The 11,785-nt window shown below is 43.1% G+C and overlaps 2 non-coding genes across 2 annotated transcripts; both read right to left on the bottom strand.

Moving 5' to 3' along the window:
• Positions 1–7,612: 7,612 nt before the first annotated feature.
• LOC116624617 lies at positions 7,613–7,797 on the bottom strand. The gene has a single exon (XR_004297926.1). It is a non-coding gene; the product is annotated as a U2 spliceosomal RNA (small nuclear RNA).
• A 3,168-nt stretch (positions 7,798–10,965) lies between these two features.
• LOC116624620 lies at positions 10,966–11,073 on the bottom strand. Its single transcript, XR_004297928.1, has one exon. It is a non-coding gene; the product is annotated as a U6 spliceosomal RNA (small nuclear RNA).
• Positions 11,074–11,785: the final 712 nt, after the last annotated feature.

Consider the following 11,785-nt stretch of genomic DNA (forward strand, 5'->3'; position numbering starts at 1 on the left):
TTCTATCTCACTGATTCTCTCTTCTGCCTCATTTATCCTAGCAGTTAGCGCCCCCATATTTGATTGCACCTCATTAATAGCCTTTTTGATTTCTACTTGGTTAGATTTTAGTTCTTTTACTTCTCCAGAAAGGGTTTCTCTAATAACTTCCATGCTTTTTTCAAGCCCAGCTAGTATCTTTAAAGTGATGATTCTGAACTCTAGATCTGACACCGTACTAATGTCCATATTGAGTAGGTCCCTGGCAGTCGGTACTACCTCTTGTTCTTTTTGTTGAGGTGATTTTTTCCGTCTTGTCATTTTGTGCAGAGGAGAATAGATGAATGAGAGAACAAAATGCTAGCAGGGTAACAACGTCCCCAGAAAATATAGTGTAAACAAATCAGAAAAGACCTGAAGCAGTGGGAAAAGAAAGGGAAAGAGAGAAAAAAGAAAAAGAAAGAAAAAAAGAAAAAAGAAAAAGATAAAGATAAAGATAAAAACAAACAAAAACAGAACAAAACAAAACAAAACAAAAACAGAATGTGATCAAATATGATCAGGCTGGTTTATAGATCAGTGCCACACACTAGATTTTGGGTGTATTTTGATCTGTTAAAAGAAAGTGCCTCCCAAAATTTTAAAGAAAGAAAAACTTATATATGTACAAAAATAAGGGTTGATATGATGAAGGGATGGAATATGACTGTAAAGATGGAAATTATAAAAAATTTTATAAAAGGAATTGATAAGTTGTTTGAAAAAAGAAAGAAGAGGATTTAAAAAAAAAAAAAGGGAGAGAATGTGATCAGGCAGGGGAGTAGAAAAAAACCGTACACTAGAGATTTAGAGTATATTTTGATCTGTTAGAAGAAACTATCTCAAAATTTTAAAGAGAGAACAACTTATATATATATGCCAAAAATATGGGTAACTACTATGAAGGGATAGACTATGACTCTAAAAATGAAAAATAAAAATGTTTTTTTAAAAAAGGGATTGATAAGATGTTGGTTGAAAAAGGGAAAAAGAAAAATTCAAAAAAAGAAAAAAGAAAAAAAGACAGTTAAAAAAAATAATTAACTTTGAAAGACTAAAGAATCATGGTAAAAAAGCCATGAATTCTATGTGCAGTATTCCCCTAGCGCTGGAGTTCTGCCGTTCTCACTGATCGGTAAACCTGGTCTTGGCTGGCTGTTCTCGCTGATCTTCTGGGGGAGGGGCCTGTTGCCGTGGTTCCCAAATGTCTTTGCCGGAGGCGGAATTGCCCCGCCCTTGCCCGGTCCGGGCTAAGTCATCTGCTCGGGTTTGCTCTCGGGAGCTTTTGTTCCCTGCGAGCTTTCCGTACAGCTTTGGAGGCGGAGAGTGAAAATGGCGGCCTCCCAGTCTCCGCCCCGGAGGAGCCGAGAACTCAGGCCCCGCTCCTCAGTGCGCCCCCAGAGAAAAGCAGTCAGTCACTCCCGTGTCCCCGGTCTCCGGCCGCACTCCGTGCTCCCCCGGCCTGTGACCGAGCGTTTCTGTCTCTGGCACCCGACCCCGGGTGGAGTCTCCAAACCCAGCAGATCCCCGCGGTGCGCTCCCGCGCCGCTCCTCCCGGGGGAAGAAGGTGAGTCTCCCCGGATCTGCCGCTTGTTGGGTCCCTGCTGGAGGAGCAGTGGCCCGACTGTGCCGCGGATCACGGTCTATGACAACCCCGAGCTGAGAGCCCGCGCCTGGGCTCCGTCTCTGCAGCCGGCTTCCCCGCTCCGATCCCTGGGAGCTCTGCCACACTCAGGCACCCCCGGTCTTTCTGTGACCCCGAGGGTCCTGAGACCACACTGTCCCGCGAGGGTTCCACCCCCCACTTAGCCACCAGAGTGACGTCCCTCAGCGGAGCCGACTTCTACAAGTTCCGATTTTGTGCTCCGCGGCTCTATCACTTGCCAGAAGCGGCGGACGGAGGCCCCTCCCCCGCCGTCTATCCTCCCGAATATCGCCTCGGATTCACTTCTCCGCACGTCCTACCTTCCAGAAAGTGATCGCTTTTCTGTTCAGAGAGTTGTTGCTATTCTTTTCTTCAATCTCCTGTTGAGTTTGTAGGTGTTCAGAATGGTTTGATCCCTATCCAGCTGAATTCCTGAGAGGAGACGAAATCCAGGTCTCCTACTCCTCCACCATCTTTCTCCGCCCCCCTCCAGTTCCCATAGGATTTGATCACTGCTGTGGGCCAAGGACTGCTGGGTGTTCTCCATGACTCCCCTTTCCAAATGGGGGTTTTTGCTGTAACTATTTTTCCTACAGAACCATTGTATATTGCTCATTTTGAAGCAGAACTTTTCTTTAGGTGCATGAGTTTCCAGACCACAAGGAGCTCCTCTGCACTGATGAAGAGCTCTGGACACCATCCAAGACGCCACCTTTTGAGCTGAAGGATGTGCCTGAATGGAACTTTGGGGGTGTTGCTCGTGCAAAAGGTATGAATCGGTACTACATGTTGGAAGACAGGTGTGTGAGTATTTGGACAGCTGAAAGGACAAGTTTGCTTTTGTGGTGGCTTGCTTTTCTCTTCCAACAGTCTCCCCTTCTTCGATAGAAGATGTCTTTTGTTGCAGTGTGCTGGCATGTCCTGACTGAATTACAAGTTTATTCAGATATTAGAACCTTTATTTTCAGGCCAGGCAGGTAAGGCCTGGCTTGTGTAGAGCCTCTGGCCAGAAGCAGCCCTGCCCTTTTGCCCCATTGCGCCATTACCAGGGAATGGTTGGGGTGCTAAGAAAGTAGCATCAAACCACTCTCACTTCTGAGACCAATTACAAGTTTGTGGGATTCCCCAAACCATCCTCAGTTTCAATCATTCACTGGAGAGTCTCACAGAACTCACTAAAAGCTGTTGTGCCCATAGTTACAGTTAATTAGAACAAAAGGATACAGATTAAAATGAGCCAAGGGAAGAAGTACAGAGGGCAGAGTCCAGGAAAGTACCCAAAGTGGAGCTTCCATTGTCCTCTCCCTTGGGAGTCATGGGCAGCGTACTCCCTTGGCATCAATGAGTTGGCAACATACACAGAGTGCTGCCAACCAGGGAAACCCATCCAAGCTCTGGGACCAGAGTTCTGTTGGGGCTCCATCATGTATTTGTGCTGGTTTCCCATATATCTGATCTCAGTCCCAAGCCCCACTTGAATCTCAACTACTACTTCATGATCCAAAGACCCCATCCTAAACGACTTTAAATCACATGGACTTGGTCACAAGGCAGTCCCCAGTCTACACACTCCCGTGGAGCTTGACAACCTATCGGAAATGGAAGGCAAGGGCCAGACTGCTATCTGGGCAAGGTTAAAGTCTCTGGCACAGAGATGCACTCTTCTGCAACAATAGAACCCCAATTTCTAACTGAGCACAAAGTATCCAGAATCAAGAAACCCAACCTCCACCAGAATCCCAAACTCCCATGCATCTAGTTGTGACCATGTGACTTAATTCTAGGCAACAGGATGTAAGCATACTTCTGGGAAGTATCATTAAATAGAGGAGCTTGTTCTCTTCCCCCTTCTTTCATTTTGCTGCCTAGATGGGGCTTGAAGAGCTGTCTTGGCTCATAAGGTGAAGCTTCATGGTGAGGATGTGAGGAACCAGGTAGAAGGAACCTGGGCTCCTGTTGGTTGGGGCACCCTTCACACAACTGTTTAGAGAAAATATTTGAATCGTGTTTAAGCCACTGTTACTTTGGGTTTTCGGTCATTTGCAGCAGGACCTAATTTCAGCATTTGCTTGAAACTTACTCTTTTTTTTTTTAAACTTACTTTTATGTTGCTTACATATAGCTTTGTAAAACTCTATGCCCACTGGTTACTAGATTCATCTTTAATCTAAATCACCCATGTGCTATCAGATCCTTCCTAGTCGTTGCCTCTCTGTGTCTGGGCTAGGTCCTGCCTCCCCCCAACCCTGGCCTTTCGTTCCAAGCCTGTATCATACACAGGCACTTTATTTTCCATTTTCAGCTGAGGACAGGAAGGAAATGTTTTCTGATTATATGATCATCATACTTTCCATGACTAACGAAATTAGAGATTTGACTTAACACCTAAACTTTGTATCTAGACTTTGAGGTCAATTTTCTTGATACGCCTTTTTAAAATTGAAGAACAGATTATTTGTTTCGTGAAAATAAAGACTTATAGATCTTTCTAAGACCTGATATTTGAATTTTATCAAAACATACCAGGGTTCCCTATGCCCAGTTGCTTCACATCATGTATTCAGAAGGCAGGATAAACACCGAATCTTCAATTTTTATGTTTTTGGTGTTCTGTTGTCCTTTGTTATGAAGAACATCCTTTGTTCTTCATAAAGACTTTATCACAGCTTTTGCAGATATCTGAGAAATAATCATTAAAACCTAAAAGATGAACAAATACTACTTTTTACATAAAAAAGACAGGGATTTTATCCTTCCTTTATTTAAGAACAGCAGGACATTGGGATGCGGATGTCATATGACCTCTGTCACCATCTTCATGGTTTATCAGTCTTGGAGGTTGGAGGAGGACAGGAGAAATAACACTAAAACTCCAAAGTCTCACTTCTAATTTGCCTATGTTAATGACTTGATTTCTCATTCTCATGGTAGAAAGGGTATGTGTGTGTGTGTATATATATATATATTACATATATATATATACACAAAACACAAAAGTTAGGGGCACCTGGGTGGCACAGTCAGTTAAGCGTCCGACTTGGTTTCAGCTCAAGTCGTGATCTCAGGACTGTGGGATCGAGCCCCTCGTGGGGCTCTGCACTCAGTGCGGAGTCTGCTTAAGACTCTCCCTCCCTCTGCCCCTCCCCATTCCTCCCCCTCAAATAAATCAATCTTTAAAGGGGGTTGGGTCAATAAACCCCCCAAAAAAAGAAACACAAAAGTTAATTTTCTCATTACTACTCAGGCAAAAATTAATGTTTAAAATCTCAATATGTATCAATGACATGTTTGTTAACTTTGCTCCATCATAAACCCAAGGAAAGAAAAAAAATGTGTACCACCGAAGACTGGAAAAGTCATAAACCCTTAGGAGGGTTACCTAACAGTAATTATTAGACAAGGGCTTGCCAGGGATTTGTTTCCTCAGTGAAAAAGGCCTCATGGAATTTTCTTGCTGAAAGGAACCTAAAAACTTATCGCCACAAGTGTCCTCCTTTTCTAGATGAAACAACCGAGACCCTGGGGAAATCAACACTGATGCCAAAGATCACCCTGCTAATTAACAGCAAAGCCAGAATCAGCACCCAGGTTGTTCTGGCTCCTGGGTCAGAGCTCCTTCGGAACATGCCGTGTCCCCTCCATGACGGTACAGAAGTTTCTTACCATCAAGGTTAAGATGAAAGATCTCATAAGCCGCAGATGCACCTTCACTAAACAATTGGATCCACTTAACTCATGCTCTTCGGAACGGAAAGAAACTTATATTCGGAGGGAGCAAAAGATTTCTGTCTCCAGAATAATTCAGAAACTATTTTTCTGCCAAACCCAACCAAAGAAAGAACATGTAGGTTTCCAAAGTTCATCAGCAAACACAGATCACTTGAAGAATAACACCAAGGTCGTATTTCCTCCTAAGATGGTACATGCTTGAAGATGAGAATTACTCAACTTCCCATCTCCAACCACACCTAGCCCATAGTTGCTGCTAAAATTTCCTTTTAATAAAGGAAGTATATAAATCATTGCTTTATACCCTGGCATTGTGCCCTTTTCAAAGAAAAGAAAGCACTTCATAAACATGTGTCTAATTTCCTGTGCTGTCAGAAATATTGTTTAATCATACTGTTAAAAATAAAGACCTTCAGGGCCCACTGAACTAAATTCTCCAAACCACTAGATACTCTTTCCTCTTTGGGCCACTCAGCTGTGCAGCCGGAAATGGATCGTGGGGGGAGAGTGGCAGCTCTTCTGCAAATACCCCGGAATGTGGGCTATGTCAGAAAGTGTTTGGAGAATGCCTCCAAAGCTGAGAAAGTATTTCCAAAGCAATACACACACAAAGATATTTGAACCAGAGGCTATGCACTCCAAAATAGATGCATGGAGCACATTCACAGAATATCACATTTTTATCACGTTTAGGAGCTGCAGTCCATTCCTGTGAATCCAAGAATTAAGGTAATTATAAAACAGGTGTGCCACAGACTGGTATGCTTGCAATAGATCATGTAGTTTTACATGGATCTTCCTATACAGTAAAATACATACAAAATTGTGATTAAGCTCACAAGTATATTATAAATCTTACCTGATCAATGACATTAGCAAGTTTCAGAAAAAACCTGCGTTCAGCAATTACATCCTGTAAAAGACGTGCAATGTTTTTTCACCGAAAAATAGGTATCATCAGTTGAAATCTGAGAACACGAGTTGAGTGTTGAAGCAACATTCCGAAAACTATCCTCTTGTGTTCTCTGCCAGCTACCAGAATTGAAATGACCTGCAGGTTTCCTCTCCCCTGATGGCACAGAGACAGCAAAAAATTGTCTAGGTTTGGAGTTTCTAGTCATACAGAAGTTCCAGTTATAACAATGCGAAAACATTTTAAATTAAGGCCTTAAAATAATCCACCCAATGGAATACTACTTGGCAATGAAAAGGAATGAACTACTGATCTACACAACAGCCTGGGATGGACCTCAGAAGCATTTCGCTAAGTGAAAGTAATCAGACACAACACTATATAGTGTATTAGTCTATTTATAGAAAATTTCTATAGATCAGTGGTAGATCAGTGGTTGCCTGGGGCTGCAGGTGGGATCAGGGAGTGACTGCCAACAGGTGAAGGGAGCCTTTTGGATGGGTGGAAGTGTTGGAAAATTGGATTCATTCATAATATATATGTAAATACAAAGATTCGCTAAAATGCATCTACTATATCCTCCCAATGGGTGAGTTTATGGTATGTGAATTTTTTCAAGCAAACTCTGTGCCCAACATGGGACTCAAACTCATGACCACGACCCCGAGATCAAGAGTCTCATGCACTACCGACTGAGCCAGCCAGGCACCCCTATGGTATGTAAGTTACATCTCAATAAAGCTGTTTTTATTTTTTATTTTTTAAAGATTTTATTTATTTATTTGAGAGAGAGAGAGTGAGAGAGAGCATGAGAGGGGAGAGGATCAGAGGGAGAAGCAGACTCCCCACTGAGTGGGGAGCCCGATGTGGGACTCGATCCCGGGACTCCAGGATCACGACCTGAGCTGAAGGCAGTTGCTTAACCAACTGAGCCACCCAGGCGCCCTCAATAAAGGTGTTTTTAATTTATTGTTTTAATTATTATCATTTTAAAAGATTTATTTGTTTATCTTAGAGAGAAAAAGAGAGAGCATGAGCAGGAGGGGCAGAGGGAGAGAGAGAGAGAACCTCAAGCAGACTCCACACTGAGCGCAGAGCCTGACGAGGTGCTTGATTTCATGACCCTGAGATCACTACCTGAGCCAAAACCAAGAGCAGACACTTAACCAGCCACCCTATTATTATTTATTAAGAAGGCTCCATGCCCAACATGGGGCTCAAACTCATGACTTTGAGATGGAGAGTCACATGCTCTACCGACTGGGCCAGCCAGGCACCCCAGCACCATTGCAAGTTTGAAGCCCCTGAGGGGGTGCCCCGTTCCTGGAGGCATTGCAATACCAGCTCAATGCATGGAGTGGATGGAGCAAGCTCTATTCCATCTCCCTGCTCCCAAAATCCATTTAATATATTGTCCTTGGATAAAGGACATATCAGATATTAAACTGATAAGAACAGATGCTAGATCTAAGCCAAAAGGCTAAGAATAAAGCTGCTTTTTAAAATAAGAAATGGGGGACGCCTGGGTGGCTCAGTCGGTTAACTGTCTGCCTTCGGCTCAGGTCATGCATGATCCCAGGGTCCTGGGATCAAGTCCCACATCGGGCTCCCTGCTCAGCAGGAAGTCTGCTTCTCCCTCTGCTCTTGCTCTCTCTCTCTCAAAAAAAAAAAAAAATCTTAAAAAAAATTAAAAAATAAAATAAGAAATGGTTTTTCAGGACCAGCCCAAGATGACTTTATACCCCCAGGTTGCCTCAACTGTAATCCCATGGTAGCTATTATACTTTCCACACGGGAGACTCTCTCCCAATCAGGGCGCTTTGACATACGAATCTAGATACCGTTATATCAAACCGGGCTTGGTGACATTTAAAAATTAGAATTTACAGTTTCTATGTAAACATAATTATTATTTTGTTAGCCAACTCACAGTACCAATGCCATGGTCAAGACTGTGAATACATTATTGAATCGAGGGAAGCAAACAAGCCACTTCCCTAATCTGGGGCGATGGTGGCATGACTGGGAGCCCAGGAGAGCTTCGTGAGCTTTTCTTGAACCAGGCAGCTGTTAGGGCAGCTCCTAGGGCAGGAGGAGAGGTATTCAGGGTGTAGACTTAAATGTCTCCACTAACAACTGTGGTATGCTGCCTACACACATCTCCATCACCACAAAAATGTAGGGAAATTATATTAGGAAAATTCATCTTGTTTAAAGGCACAGGAATGAATGGAATATTCTGGGGTCAACTTGCCTAATGTTTCTGCTCAGAGCAAGTGGTCCTCAAAGTTGGGTGTGTATCAAAATCTCCTGACTTGTGAAAAAGGCAGATTCCCAGGCCAGGCCCCAAGGCTGCCAAATTGAACGTCTAGGAACAAGAGCTGGAGTCTGAATCTTGAAGGAGGCTCTGAAGTGATTTGTGCTGATAGTCCTCAAAACACAGATGGAGGAACACTGAATAAAGAAGGAGAGAGAGGGAAGGAAAGCGAGCAAGAAAGTAGTATAAAAAAGGAATGAAAGGAGGGAGGGAGGAAGCAAGGAAGGAAGGAAAAAGAGAAAGAATAGGGAGTAAGGAATAAGGAGGGCCCAGCGAAGAAGATGAAGATGAACATACCTAGTCAGGCCTTGCCTTAAGCACCTCGGCTGAATTTAGTCTTTGATTCTTTCTAGACCTCTAACTTTGTCTCATCTCTACATCTCATACTGTGCCTTCGTCTTTACCTGCCTCTTAGCCTTAGATCCTGTGGTGGACAGGGGACCTAGTTTTAAAAGGTTTTCTCTTGCGACCCCCCAGCCATGGGACAAGACCCAGCTGGAGGCAGACTAACCCTAGCTTGCTCACTGGCCTGTAGGGTGGTTCTCACTTTGGGATTACTGGAGAAAAAACTTGCTGGGGAGTCTGTGTTCTAAAACCTTCAGGGAGAGAAGCACAGAGTTGGCTGAATTTGATAACCCAGCCCAGAACGGAACCCCTTCCCTAGTGAGGACACCTGTCCACTGTTGCATGGGGAGAGAGGAATGCCCCCCTGCCTGTGAGACCCTACACACAGTGATCCACCATTGACTACTTAGTTCCAGAGATGCTTCTGCTCTCCGTCTTCCTTGGCAACAACCCAGCCCATGAGCAATGGCCCTTAGCTTTCTCTGGAAGATTCTGACTCCTCACCAGACCACATGGGTAAACTTTGACAGCCATATTTGTGACATGTGACCCACCCCCTCAGTCACTGCTGACTGGGCCAAGAGTGGACACTTAACCCAAACTGGCCCAATCAGAGCCCCTTTTTCTGGAAACTTGCAATTATAACTAAGATATTCCCATCCCAGTGTTGGCTGCTTTCTTATACAGAGAAGTAGAGAAAATTCAGGGGCTTGAGCATAGCTTTTTCCCACACATGAGGAATGAAATATAGGTGAGAGAGAGGAGAGGTGTATGATGGAGAGGGTCCCACTGGGGTGACTCCGTCCCATTTCCCAGTTCAGATCACTTCTGAGCCCCTGCTGACCTCCTGCACTTTGGTTCCATCAGATGCTCCAGTATCACTGAAATAAGGGTCCTCTTACGGTTTCTTCCAGCTCTGAGCTGCAGTCAGAGCCCTCACTAATCCAGGTATCATCCAGGTACAATCACATTTCCCTTGGCCTATCTCTATCCTTGTTTTAACTCGAATCCCTTCCTTCTATAGACAGGAAGGCAGACCATTTTGTCCTCCTTATGGTACAAAATGAGAGCTTTCCTCAAAAACTGATTGGTGTGAATCACTGACTATAATATAATCTGTTGACTATGTTTGAATTGATAAAATTATTATTCATTATTAGGTGCAAAATGGAACTATGGATTTGTTTTCTTTAAAAAAGAATCATTGGAACGCCTGGCTGGCTTAGTTGGAGCATACAACTCTTGATCTCGGGGTTGTGGGCTCACAGCCCACACTGGGGGTAGAGATTACTTAAAAATAAAATCTTTAAAAAATAAAATAAAATAAAAAATGAAAAAGAATCCTTGTCAGGGTGCCTGGCTGGCTCAGTCGGAAGAGCACGCAACTCTTGATCTTGGGGTCATGAGTTAGAGCCTCACATTGGGAATAGAGATTACTAAATAAATAAATTGAATAAATAAAACAAAAGAATTAGAATCCTTGTCTTTTAGAGTTCCACTGAAATATTTATGCCTGAAATTATATGATGTCAGGATTTGCTTCTAAACAATACTGGAGGGCAGGAAGTAGGTGAGGGCATAGATAAAACAAGGCTCGCCTTGAGCTGATAATTGTTGCATATGGGTGACTTGGGTTCATCATACTAGTCTGTCTACTTTTGCATATATTTAAATTTTTCCATAATAAGAAACTCTAAAAATAAGGATGGAAATTTTTTCAGGGGAATACCTCTGAAATAACATGAAACTATCAACATTCAAAAGTAAGAAGAAGCTTCTTAAATTAGCGATCTAAAAGTAAGACTCTGAAGTCAGTCACCCATAGCAGGAGGGGGTCTCATGCAGCATGTAGCTAGTATGTGAATAAAAACATGCCATGTGCTTATGACCCCATTCCCTTGAATGAAAATAGCATCTTGTGTTCAACTCATCTCTGATGATACCATCCAAAATAAAATAGTCTAAGATCTATAGATTTCTTTTAAATTTAAACAAACTACATTTAACTATATACTTAGGAGTTTTGCATGTCCTCCTTGCACAGAGACCATGCTAATCTTCTCTGGATCGTTCCAATTTTAGTCTATGTGCTGCCAAAACGAGCACGATATACTTAGTAGTTTTTATTTTATTAAAAATTATTTGGTGAATTTAAGAGTAAGAAACATCGCTCAAAGTAAAACATTTTCCAAATAGGTTGAAAACATGTGTCAGAAAATAAAGCATGTTGAGAATTCTCCACCGTCTCCATAAAGCTCACTGTGTCTGTGCATACCTTCTTATTTCGAGGAGTGAGTAGGAGGGAGGAGGAGGGAGAATGCTTGTTGAGTATTCAAGAGAGGCTGATGATTCTTTATATATTCATTATGGTTAAGAGTGTCTTTTCGGGGGGTGTGGATCCGAGGAGAAATATTTAGTTTTTCCTTTTAAGTGTGTTGTCCATTTCACCCCCATGCCAACCCATTTTCAAGGGAACCAAAATATATTCTCTGTCAGAGGACCCAAGGGGACCAACCGCTCCTTGCATGACCCATCGCTGTCTTGATTTTATGATTACTCTCACACTGTGGACACATTTGGGGGCCCACTTCTGAGACCAGAAGTCCCCAGCTTCCCTTTTAGCCTCGGAATGTCCCTTCCTTTATCATTGGTGGTGTCTCTTTGCTCCATCAGTCCCACTTGCTCCTTTTTTCCATCCACGGCTTCCCAGATCGAGGGTGGTGCTTACTTTGATTGGACTTTTGCAACACTACACTCCTGATGGGTCTTTCCATGGTAGGCTTTTGCTCTGATAACACATGTGTACTCAAAACAATGC

This window comes from Phoca vitulina, unplaced genomic scaffold (genome assembly GCF_004348235.1).
Source record: "Phoca vitulina isolate PV1807 unplaced genomic scaffold, GSC_HSeal_1.0 scaffold68, whole genome shotgun sequence".
NCBI lineage: Eukaryota > Metazoa > Chordata > Mammalia > Carnivora > Phocidae > Phoca > Phoca vitulina.